Here is an 11,876-nt window from a genome sequence, read left to right as displayed (position 1 = left end):
TATTACTGAGACGTCTTAAATTTATTAAAAAACTTACATAAAAGTTGTATAACAAAATAATTTTAAAATATAACATATGAAATTATGTTAAGTTTACAAAGAGTTGTGTTACATAATATTATATGTACTTTCTATTTTATCTGCATTTTCATTTTAAATTTTAAATTTTAGAATCTTTGCATTTTAATAATTGACATTTTAGTATGTATTTTTATGGAATTAAAATCATAAGAATAGATAGTAGTTTCTATTTATAAATTCTTTTAAAGGCTAGTTTGAATTCAGAACTGAGATGAGATGATTTTAGATAAAAGTTAAAAAAATATTATTATAATATTATTTTTTAATATTATTATTGTTTTAAAATTTAAAAAAATTAAATTAATATTTAAAAAAATTAAATTATGTATTATATTTTATATAAAAATTTAAAAAAATTATAATAATAAAATAAGATAAGATAAAATTACATAAAACACATTATATCCAAACGGGGGGTTAAACTTCTTTATAAACCAAACAATTCGAGATGAATTTCTTTTCCAGTTTGGTACTACCGTGTTACGCTAACGCCTTCACAATTATTGAGAGAGAGAGAGAGGCCCACCCGCGTGGAAACCGGTACCTACGCCCCATTGGTGTTTTTCGGAACAGCTGTGAGGTTGACACCACAACTATAATTTTTTTATTTATTTTTATATTTTTATATTTTTTTAAAATATTTTTTATTTTATTCTTTTTTAAATAATTAAATTCTTTTATTCTTCATCTATATATCATATATTTGATAAAAAAAATTAAAAAAATAATAAAAAAAGTGGTGTATACTGACATGTGAGCCGTATGAATATAATTTTTTTTTTAAATGGCCCACTCAGCCGTACGAATGGGCAATTGACTATGACTTTTTTTATTTATTTTATCTTTAAAATTTTTATTTTTTCCTTTACTTTATTCATTTTATTTTTTATTTTTTTGTTAATTGAATTAGTCTTCTATGATTTTGTTTTATATATTTTTTTCCGGCTTTGCTTTTTCGAATGTGGGTCAATGGCAGCTTGTGTCTTCATCTTGATCATTGTTTTGTTTTCCTTCCATCCTCATCGTATGGCTGTCGTGTCTCGGACGTAACATCGAACAATTATTAGACAATAAATGCATTGGTTGGTTTTATAAAAATAAATTTATAAATTATAATATATTAAATAATAATAAAATAAAATTTTATAATTTAACATATCATATTAATTTATAAATTTATTTTTATAAAATTATAACTGCAACTTTCTCATCAATCAAGATATTACTGCAATATATTTCAAACTCTAAATTTTATATTCTAATTATTGTAATTTAAACCTCATTATTAGAGGATGTCCAAAAAAATTTATTATTAGAGACTAATTATCGATGTATCGTCCCCATTTACTAATGAGTTGTTAGTAATATTATATACTATATTTTCATCTTATTTTGATCATACTAAATAATATATAATATATTTGTATTATTAAATGATAAAGAAACATGCATTAAATTATCATTTAATGGTAATAAATATATCACATCTTATTTAATAGGATAAAAGTGGAATAATAGTATAGTGCATAAAAATTTTCATGAGTTTTTTTGTAAATTTTATATTTATTCACTTTTTTTAAATAGATATACCGAATTTATACACCACACCTTAAAATTATTATTTATTTTAATGATATTTACAATTGTGGAATGCACAAACGTCGTTCAATTTATTTAAAAAATATAAATAAATTAGGGACCTGTATGAAAAAAAAAACTAATTTTTTAATAATATATCCTACTACTTTACAAAAGTATTGTATAATGCTTATGCATTTCACAACTATATATAACAATACTCAAATTTGTTTCTTACAAAACGTGAAGATTTCTCACTCGACCTTTATTACTACAAAGCTATTATATATTGAAAAATTATATTCATCATCCATATATATTATATGTTATTTTTTTTTTCTTGCTAAATGTGTAATGAATTGAAGAATTCAATTAATTTTTAAAAAATAAAACCAAAATATATGTGTATATATATAATATATAATATGTAAAAATGATGAATATCAAATCTCTTATATATTTACAGAGATTACAACTGATAACTTCTCTGTTGTGATATTTACCATTTCATTCACTCAAACGACACGTGAAAGGAAATGTTTTGAAAAAGATTAAAGTGACGCTATATAATATTTTATTATATATTAACTCTTACCTAATTATGTTTTATTTATAATAATCAACAAAAGTATCATCACGAGGTACAATGAATGGAACCTCCTGATCAGCCTAGTTGTCTCCACTCTCCGCTAGTGCTGATTAATTATAAATAATTGGGAAGCAAACTAATTTCATTTATTTATTTCCATTTTGTTAAACTCGAGCAGTTTTCTTTTTGGCTCTTGCTATCCATAATTGCACATTTCAATATATAATTACGAATTTTCTGTTCATCATTGTATACACTATATTTATATTTATATTTATTTTTTATTTTATTTTTTATACTAATTAAATTATTCTATTCATCGTCTATATATCATGTATTTGATAAGAGAAACAAATAAAAAATTAAAATATTATGTATAATGTGTTATATAGTACCGATGAATATAATTTCTCGTAGAATAATACTAATTTGACATCTTATTTTGACATTTTATATATTTTAATTTTTTTTTTATTTAATAGTTAAGAAATTAATTATTAATATAATGATATATATTTTTTATTTTTTAAAAATATTTTAAAATGAAAAAAGAAATTAAAAAAATAAATGAAAAACTGATTTTAACCTAACCGTAACTTGCACCGGTCATCCCCAGGCAGCATAGTAACACTTCTCTTTTTCATATAATTACATATTGCTAAAACAATAATAAAAGAACGAGAAATATTATAACATGCTTGTACACAAAAGTTGAGTAATTTGCAGTGTCTGTGTGATGATGAGGTGACGTGAGGCTTTTACACTATATATTATTTATAAAATATAATTTAATTTATAGAATAAATTTTAAAATTTAAATCTCATCAATTAAATAATATCGCAAATGTCAGTTATAAAGATTTTGAAATAGCATTATTTATACACAAAAATTGAGCAGTTTGTGGTGTCCGTGTGGATGACGAGGCGACGCAGAAGTCGACGTCTGGAAATTACGTCGCAAAAACATCTCGCAGGGTGTGGTTTCGGCCAAGTCCAAGCTGTCCCAACCACGGGTGCGTCGCTTGGCCAGTAATGTCCGGTCCACAGCACCAATCCTGACCTTTCAATTTTCACTTTCTCGTTCCAGATCCGATCGTCATTCGTCCGTCCATGTGTGAACTGAAAAACAAATGCCCGCGTGGGGCCCACCCCACACCCTCTCCTGCGTCTCCTCCAGTCATCCTATCTCATTTTTTTATCCGATTTGTTTATAGCCCTTGGCATCAACACGTGGGCTGTAAACTCGGCATTTTTTTAATAGGATAACGATGTATTCACGACATTTTATATAATATATTGTATAATAATATATTAAATGAAAAATATTTTTATAAAATATCTTATAAAAGTAACATAATTTTATAAAAATACTCTTTATTTAACATATTATTGTATAATATATTGTATAAAATATTGTGGATAAATCATTTTCCTTTATAATATTCGAAGAATTTGACCACCTATATTAAAATAGGTGCAATTCTACTTATAATTGTAAAATGTGTAAATATTGCATAATCGTTTTAAAAAATTATGAGATTTATTATTAAATTTTTTTTTTCATGTGGATCCCATATTTTATTCACTTTTTTTTAAACGATTACACAACAATTATACAATTCACGATTGCAAAATATATTTTCTCATTGTAGTAGTACTATATATCAATTACTATTCACCTTACACCTGTGGATTTTTTTTCCCTCAAATTCATTCATTTTCTCTCTTCTCTCTGTCTCCTCCCCCTCCAGGCGACCCATTCTCTCTTCCCGATCTCCATCTCTTCCCAATGTCTCAACCACAGCCCAACCGCCGTTGTCGTCGCTACCCACTGGCACTAGGGTTGTACACTAATGGGTTCGGCGCCAAACCAAGACCCCATCGACGTCTGCCATGAGTCTATTGTACCGACCAAAATCATGGGTTTGGGCAGAGAAAACCGACCATATCGGTCTCAATGTGAGTCGGTGCGGTCTTCGGTCTACCGTCGACATCTTCTGTGAATGAGGAGGAACTGAGGAAGAATGAAGACGTGTCACGTAGTCATTTGCCATGGAAGAAGAAGAAAGTTGCAGAGAAGAATAAGACGACGCGAGGCAGAAGAAAAGGGTGGGGTGAAGTGGGAGGGAGGGGTTATTAATTCATTTTGAAACAGCGTCGTTTGGCTTAAAAGTCAAACGGTATCGTTCTATTATATATATATATATATATATATATATATTTAACTTCCAAGTCTTAAAATGATGTCGTTTTACTCATTTAAGTGAAACAGCATCGTTTTATATACATATATTCAAAAAATATATACAAATAGACCTGATCGGCCGATTCAGCGGTTTCCCAGGGGTTCAAACCAGCGCCAAACCCTCGATATCACTTTTCCCTCAATTGCTCTTGCCTGTCGACCGGTTCTGTGCTCCGGCGGTGGGTCTGCTCAGTTCCTGGCCGGTTCCGGCGGTTCTTGTACACCCCTAACTAGCACCACCCTCCCAAAGTTGCCGACCCCTTCCACCTCTGGTTCCCTTCCTCTTGCAGCTCCTCCCCAGCCCATGCTTCAAGCTTCTCTCTCCCTTTCCCTCGGTTTCTCTCCACGCAACCACCTAACACCGCGAATAGTTCCCCTTGCCATTAAGCTACCGTGGGTCTTTTCCTCCTTAGCCCCTCACCCTCTCGCTGACGTTCTCTCTCTCTCTCTCTCTCTCTCTATCTCTTTACAAATCTGTGTACCTCCATCATGTGCATCCTTCCTCCACGACGCACCACCACCACAAGCCACCACTCCATGCCATGACATCATCTCTCACCCAGCCCTCCTCCCTGAGTCTCACCCCCTCTTTTTCCTCTCGGTCAACGCAAGACCACCCCCACAACCGTCGTGAGCCACCACACGACAGCAAACTGTGAAGCCTAGTTAGTCATTGCCTCTATTCCCTACACCATCAAGAGCCACTGCTGCCCAATGATGTGGGATCTCTTCCGCAGACCTCTGGAAGTAGGTTCCCTTCCAAAAATCTCTAGAGAGAGAGAGAGAGAGGATATGAGAATCGATGAGAAGGGAGGGGGAAATACGAGAAGAAATTATGAAGGGAGGAAAAAATTGTACTTTCGTGCTTCGGGAGTGGACTGAGAGAACTGATTCATTTTAGTGAACCCGGTTTAACACGTAAAGTGTGAGGTGTGGGGTTTGGTAATCGGCTGATGAGAAGATTTGTTCATATTGAAATAAAAGATCTAATTAGATTTTTAATCCATAATTATTACACTTCAGCGTAACTCATGTTTGATTTCGGATCTTAATACCAAGTTATATCTTTACAGAAAATTATTATTTTGATTGGACTACATATACAATGGAGAAAGTTTCCTTCTATATGCCATTCACGTGATGCTTAATTTTAATATTAAGGTAATTCTGTCCTGTCAAAATCAACAGTGATTTATTTTTTAGGTAGAAGTAAATTGATACCAATAATTCAAATTAAGTTCAAAGTAGCACCAACTCAAAATAAGTTAGGTAATGATATTAGTTATAGACGGGAAATTCAATTTATCCAAAATAAATAAAATTTGACCTATTTTAAAAAGTAGATATTAATTTTAATTATAAAGAAATTTTTTTTATTTTCTTTCAACTATTTTTAATACATATTTAAATATTTTTAAAAAATTAATTCACTAATAATAATTTTTTAATTATTAAAAAAATAGTTGTTAAATTTTATCAATAAGAATTATCGGTCAGATATCATTTTCTTTTATTTAATATGGGTCAGTGTTGATAAGAAAATGGGAAAGTGAGAAGCAAGCTGTGTTGAAAAGGTGCCAAGATTCCCGAATCTGTGGAGGGATCATTCTATGTGATATATGGTCTTATTAAAATCAAAATGATGGTCCCCGCGGGGACCATTCTCTATGTGGCTGACATGTGCCTATTTTCTAGGTCGATACCCTTTGTCTCATGGATTTTCTATTTTTCTCTCGCAACACCCTAACAACTCTGTCTCCGTCTTTTTCAAAAATAACCAAACCAAATAAAAAACGATAGCGATATTATTGTGTCTGCATCAATAAAAAGATTCCGAGCTTTCTTATTTATCATTCGATACATTATACTTTTTATTTATTTATTTATTAAATTATTCTACTCACTATTCATATAATACATATTTAATAAAAAAAATTAAAAAAAAATATATAATATATAAAAATGATGAATATAATTTTTCAAAGATTCCACGAATCATGAAAACTTTCTTGCTGATTATTTTTAAAGACAAATGACAATCTCTTACAAATTTTTTAATAACCATTTTATAATTATATTTTAAAGATAAGATAATTATATAAAATTAATATTATTTTAAGTAAACGTGACCTTTAATGATTGATGTTGAACAATCATTTTTTTCATATGTTTAAATCGATAAAAAGAAATAACGTTAATCATTTTAATTCACATTCCAACCGTTGATGGACAATAGTTAGTTGTAAGCTTGTATGAGGTATATATTGTGGTGTTTGCAGTGGTAGTATGCTTGCTACTAACCTTAACCAATCTTTCTGCTTTTAGAGCTGGTTTATTTAGAGATGACATGAGATGATTTTAGATAAAATATAAAAATTAAAAAATATATTATTATAATCTTATTTTTTAATATTATTGATGTTTTGAAATTTGAAAAAATTAAATTATTTATTATATTTTATATAAAAATTTAAAAAAATTATAATGATAAAATAAGATAAAATAAAACATTTTTTGAATCCAAACAGACCTTATTATTTTTTCGTGAACCCTATATCTTGTCTTATTAAAGCTTTTTGCAGGTTTTAATTGAAATATAAAAATGTTTGATTAATAAACAAATTTATAAAATAAAATAGATAAATTAATATGACTGGTTGTGGTATATTAAACTATAAAAATATTATATTATAATGTAAATTTAATTTATTATATCTAATTATATTAATTTATAAAATTATTTTTATATATCTCTTTATAAATTTAATTGAATTGATAGAAAATAGCGATAACTAATAAGAAAAATGATAAAAAGGAAATGAGGTTATGACATATATAGAAATTTTATATTATATATTTTTTGAAACAAAAAAAGAAGAAGAGAAAACTCCATTTAATGCGACGAAGATAGGACATACTAATGTCATTGTGCAGCAGTGAGGTCAGATGATTCGCATTTATTCGTTAATTAATGAATACTTTCTTAACTCATACGCTGCTGAGGATCGTTTGTTTTGCTTCGTTTAATATAAATTCATCTCAACTCATCATTATAATTTTTTTAAATTTTAATATAAAATATAATAAATAATTCAACTTTTTTAAATTTTAAAATAATAATAATATTAAAAAATAATATTCTAATAATATTTTATCATCTCAACTCAACTCACTTCAACATCCAAACATAACTTTAGACGAAATGAATTGAAATTAAAGTTAAAAAGTTGAATAAAATATTATTAGAATATATTTTTTAATATTATTTTTATTTTATGATTTGAAAAAGTTAAATTATTTATTTTATTTTATATAGAGATTTAAAAAAGTTGTAATGATGAGATGAGATGAGATAAGATGTTTCCTGAAAACAAACGAGGCCTAGTCAAGTTTTGCAAGAACCAGAAACAGTTGCTACGTTTGGTTATTCAACATACCTCAACTCATCATTTTAACTTTTTAAAATTTTTAAATAATAATAATATTTTATTATCTCAATTCAATTTAATTCAACATCCAAATACAACAAATTACAAAATAATCATGCATAGATAACCAACTGAACATGCAAACGATAATACAAGACATAGGAAACTTCCGACCACTTTAAAAGTACTCCCCCGCAAATTCATTTTTATTTTTTTACAAAAACTCTTCAAACTCATACTCTACTCATATATTTGATGCTATTCATACATATCATTGATGTCTATTGGTGTTCGACTCCACCACCTCACGGCCAACACTCCGGTTTCATCTATATATATATATATATATATATATATATTGTTAAGTACAAATTTTAAATAAATAAATATGTATATATTTTTTATAAAAATAATTATTTATATATATATTTTTTATAACGAGATTCATTAAAAAAAAAAACACACACACACAAGCTTATCTATTTTAATCTTATACGAATCATTACTATTGTATCTTTAGAAAATAATGTACACCCAACATTTTTTACAACATTTTACACAATTATATTTTAAATAAATATTATTTTTATAAAATATCTTATAAAAATAATATAATTTTAAAAAAATACTTTCATTTTATAACATTATTATATAATATACTATACAATATATTATGTGTATGTGATTATTCTTTTTTATCTTTCAATTCTTCTATATACAGTCGATAGATACAACCAGCGTGCAGTCATCTATACCACATCAGATTTAAAATGAATTCTTCCTCTCTCATCAGCTCGGTCTCTCTTTTAGAAATTCGATCTTTCTCTCTCATCAGTTCTATCAGCTCGATCTCTCTCCTTAACTCTTCTCATCTTTCTTTCATCAGCTCAATATATCTCAGATAAGGTATTTCTACATCAACCACATTTGTACGTGGTTTACGCTGAGCACTCACAACAAACGTTTTTCTTTTATCTTTTACCCCTTACTCGATTGCTTGGAAAGAAAACAAGGGGGGCCTCAGCCTTCAAGGACATGCATTTCTTTCTTAATAGGAAGGAAGGACAGACTGTCTTTTCAAAGTTACAGGAACTCACATGGGTAGGGAGTTCACAGGTTGGCCAGATGCGGACTCTTCATGTGAACGTGGAAATTAGGATCTTTGGAAGTTGGAACTTTCCTTCTCCCCCCCAGTCATCCAAATCTGCTTGTTTTGTCACACGCACACATATTCACGCTTCTCTTTTACCCCTCGGAAATGTAAATATCACAGCTTATTGACAGTAACACAAATGGATGTATGTTTATCAAACTTTTTCTCTGCACTTTCTGTTTTTGTTTTGTTTTCAATTTTTATAACTTTCGTGGGCCGATCACAGATCCTGATGTGATGATGTTAAAGGACGTTAGTAATGATGGGCCAGCCCTTGCTTGGGCCTACAGCCTTATCAGAAAAAAGGTCGTAATGGTGAACATTGATTTTGGGCTCAGAAATACAAGTATAGGAGATTAATGGCGCATCCACTTGGGCCACTGACTGCCCTCCACCACCATCCTGCACTTTGATTACACCAAAAGCCATACAGTCGATCCAAACTATTTAAGCCGACAAAGTAGAGAGAGAGGGACCTATCCACTAGTCATGATGGAGGGGAAATCTCCCGCACCATCTTGAAAGATATCCTCAACATCTTGATTCATGATTATGGGGAGATTCCCGGATGGTACTAGGGCCACAGCCCCAGCATCGGTCTCATTAAAAGGAGGCTTCATCCAAATTTAATGATTTGAGGGTTAAAATGTTGATATTGGATTCGATGTATTATCAAAGCTTAAAGCTTAACCTCTGAGTTAGAGTATCTTTATTTTTATTTTTATATTTGAAGATCAAATATTCATTCTCTATTCATATTATTTTATTATAAAATGTATTTCTTACATTTCCTATAATTTATGTAATGACCCTCTCATTAGTATCAATAATTTAAGTATCAAATTAAATTATTAATATATATATGGTTAGTATAATTGTAAAATATGAAAAATAAAATTAAAAATATTATTATTAAAAAATAATATTATATTATTATTTTGATGGATCTAATGGCTAATCCAATGTGAGGTTATGGATAAGGAGGTTTTGAATTTATGTAAAACATGTACTTTATATTAAATTTTGAAAATAAATTTGATGAGACTAATGCTAATGCTCGAGCCCACCGAATTTTTGTATTAGGTGTTGTAATTTTTTTTTACTATTTCTTTATATTTAAATATTTTTTTAAACCCCTTCAAACATTTAAAAATAATTCACCAACTTATTTAAAAATAATTCCATGGAGTGGCATTTCCCATTGAGGATTATTTTCCACGTCATCTCGCATTAAAGATTACTACCTATGTCTCTCCGGGAAACCACCACGGAAATGGGCGTCTTCCATCCCATGTTCATGACGAAAGCCTTCTTCAATGGCATCTCATATTCTATGGGTAATGCATAAATCCCTCCCTATTAATCCATTAAGTTGAGGTTATCACCATTCAAAATAACATTTTCTTCTTAAATTCTTTTGTGGTTTCACTTTTAAAATATTATGAAACGCAAAATACACTAAGTTTTTAAAACAACAAGTGCGTGAATTGTTATCTTAATTTTACCATCAGGATCATAACATTTTAGATAAGTAGTTGAGTTTTTAACAATTGGTATCAGAGACAGGTCATGAGTTCGAGTCACAGAGAGGAGAATCTATAGGCTAAATTAAAATATTTTGGTACTATATATGGACATGATGTTAAATCATTGAATATTGATAGATGAGTGAAACCACAAAAAGGGAAAGAACTACCACTAGGTTAGTGTTGGTAGAGTAGACCATTGTGGACGTTGAATCTAGAAGTGTGGTAAAATGTTATAATCCTGAGGGTTAAAAACTTAACCAAATTAGTATCAATGGTTCTAGAATTTTTAGATCAATAGTTGAACCTTTAACACAAAAAATCTAAGATTTTTTTGTATATCAATTGGTTAAGCCTTTAACTCTCAATATTATAACATCTTTTATTATTAAATATATAATATCAATTTAGCAATGTTTATTATGGGTGTAAGAAAAAATAAAAAAACTAACCGAACCGGTCCGTTTTGGTTCCTATAAACCAAACCAGATTGAAAACTAGTTCGGTACTCGTTTTAAAGATTTGAAAACTAAATTAGATCAAACCAAAACGTACCAGACCGGAATATATATTTAATTTTTACATTATATATTATATATTATAATTTTTTAAAATTTTTATGCTATATATTACACATATTATAAAAGCAATATAACATGAACTTTGACTGAGAAATAAAAAATAAAAAAATATAACATGAACTTTTAATCTTAATGTTTATACTTCTTTAATATAAACTTGTTGATTAATTTTATCCTTATATATTAAGTTACATACGTATATAATAAAGATACAAGAGTACATTTTATATATATATATATATATATATATATATATAATAGAAATATATTTTTTTTTAAGTCAAGTAGTCTTTAATAACTTAACTCTCTATATGGTGTGGCTGTGTGCATTGTGAATTGAATTCCCATCCATTTTATGAATGCAAACATTAGACGTATGACCACGCCCTATTCCCCACCCAACATTGGAGCCCAAATCGCCGTTTCTTGAACACGCGCATGTTATTATTGTGAATAATGATACTTTCACCATATATTTTGTAGTTATATTTTAAGGTTATGATATTTTTTAAAGTGATTTTATAAAAATATTATTTATTTAAAACATAATTACGTAAAGTGTCGTAGAAAAATGTGTAAATTATTTTTTAATTATTTATCCTTCTGACTCAGGAGCTTGATGTGGCGCTTTCCTATTGGTGCACATCACGTCCGGACATTCTCCCTTGTTTGCTTGCCGACTAACCTTCGAAACT

The sequence above is a fragment of the Juglans microcarpa x Juglans regia genome, chromosome 6S (genome assembly GCF_004785595.1).
Source record: "Juglans microcarpa x Juglans regia isolate MS1-56 chromosome 6S, Jm3101_v1.0, whole genome shotgun sequence".
NCBI lineage: Eukaryota > Viridiplantae > Streptophyta > Magnoliopsida > Fagales > Juglandaceae > Juglans > Juglans microcarpa x Juglans regia.
Note: the sequence above shows the minus strand (reverse complement) of the source record.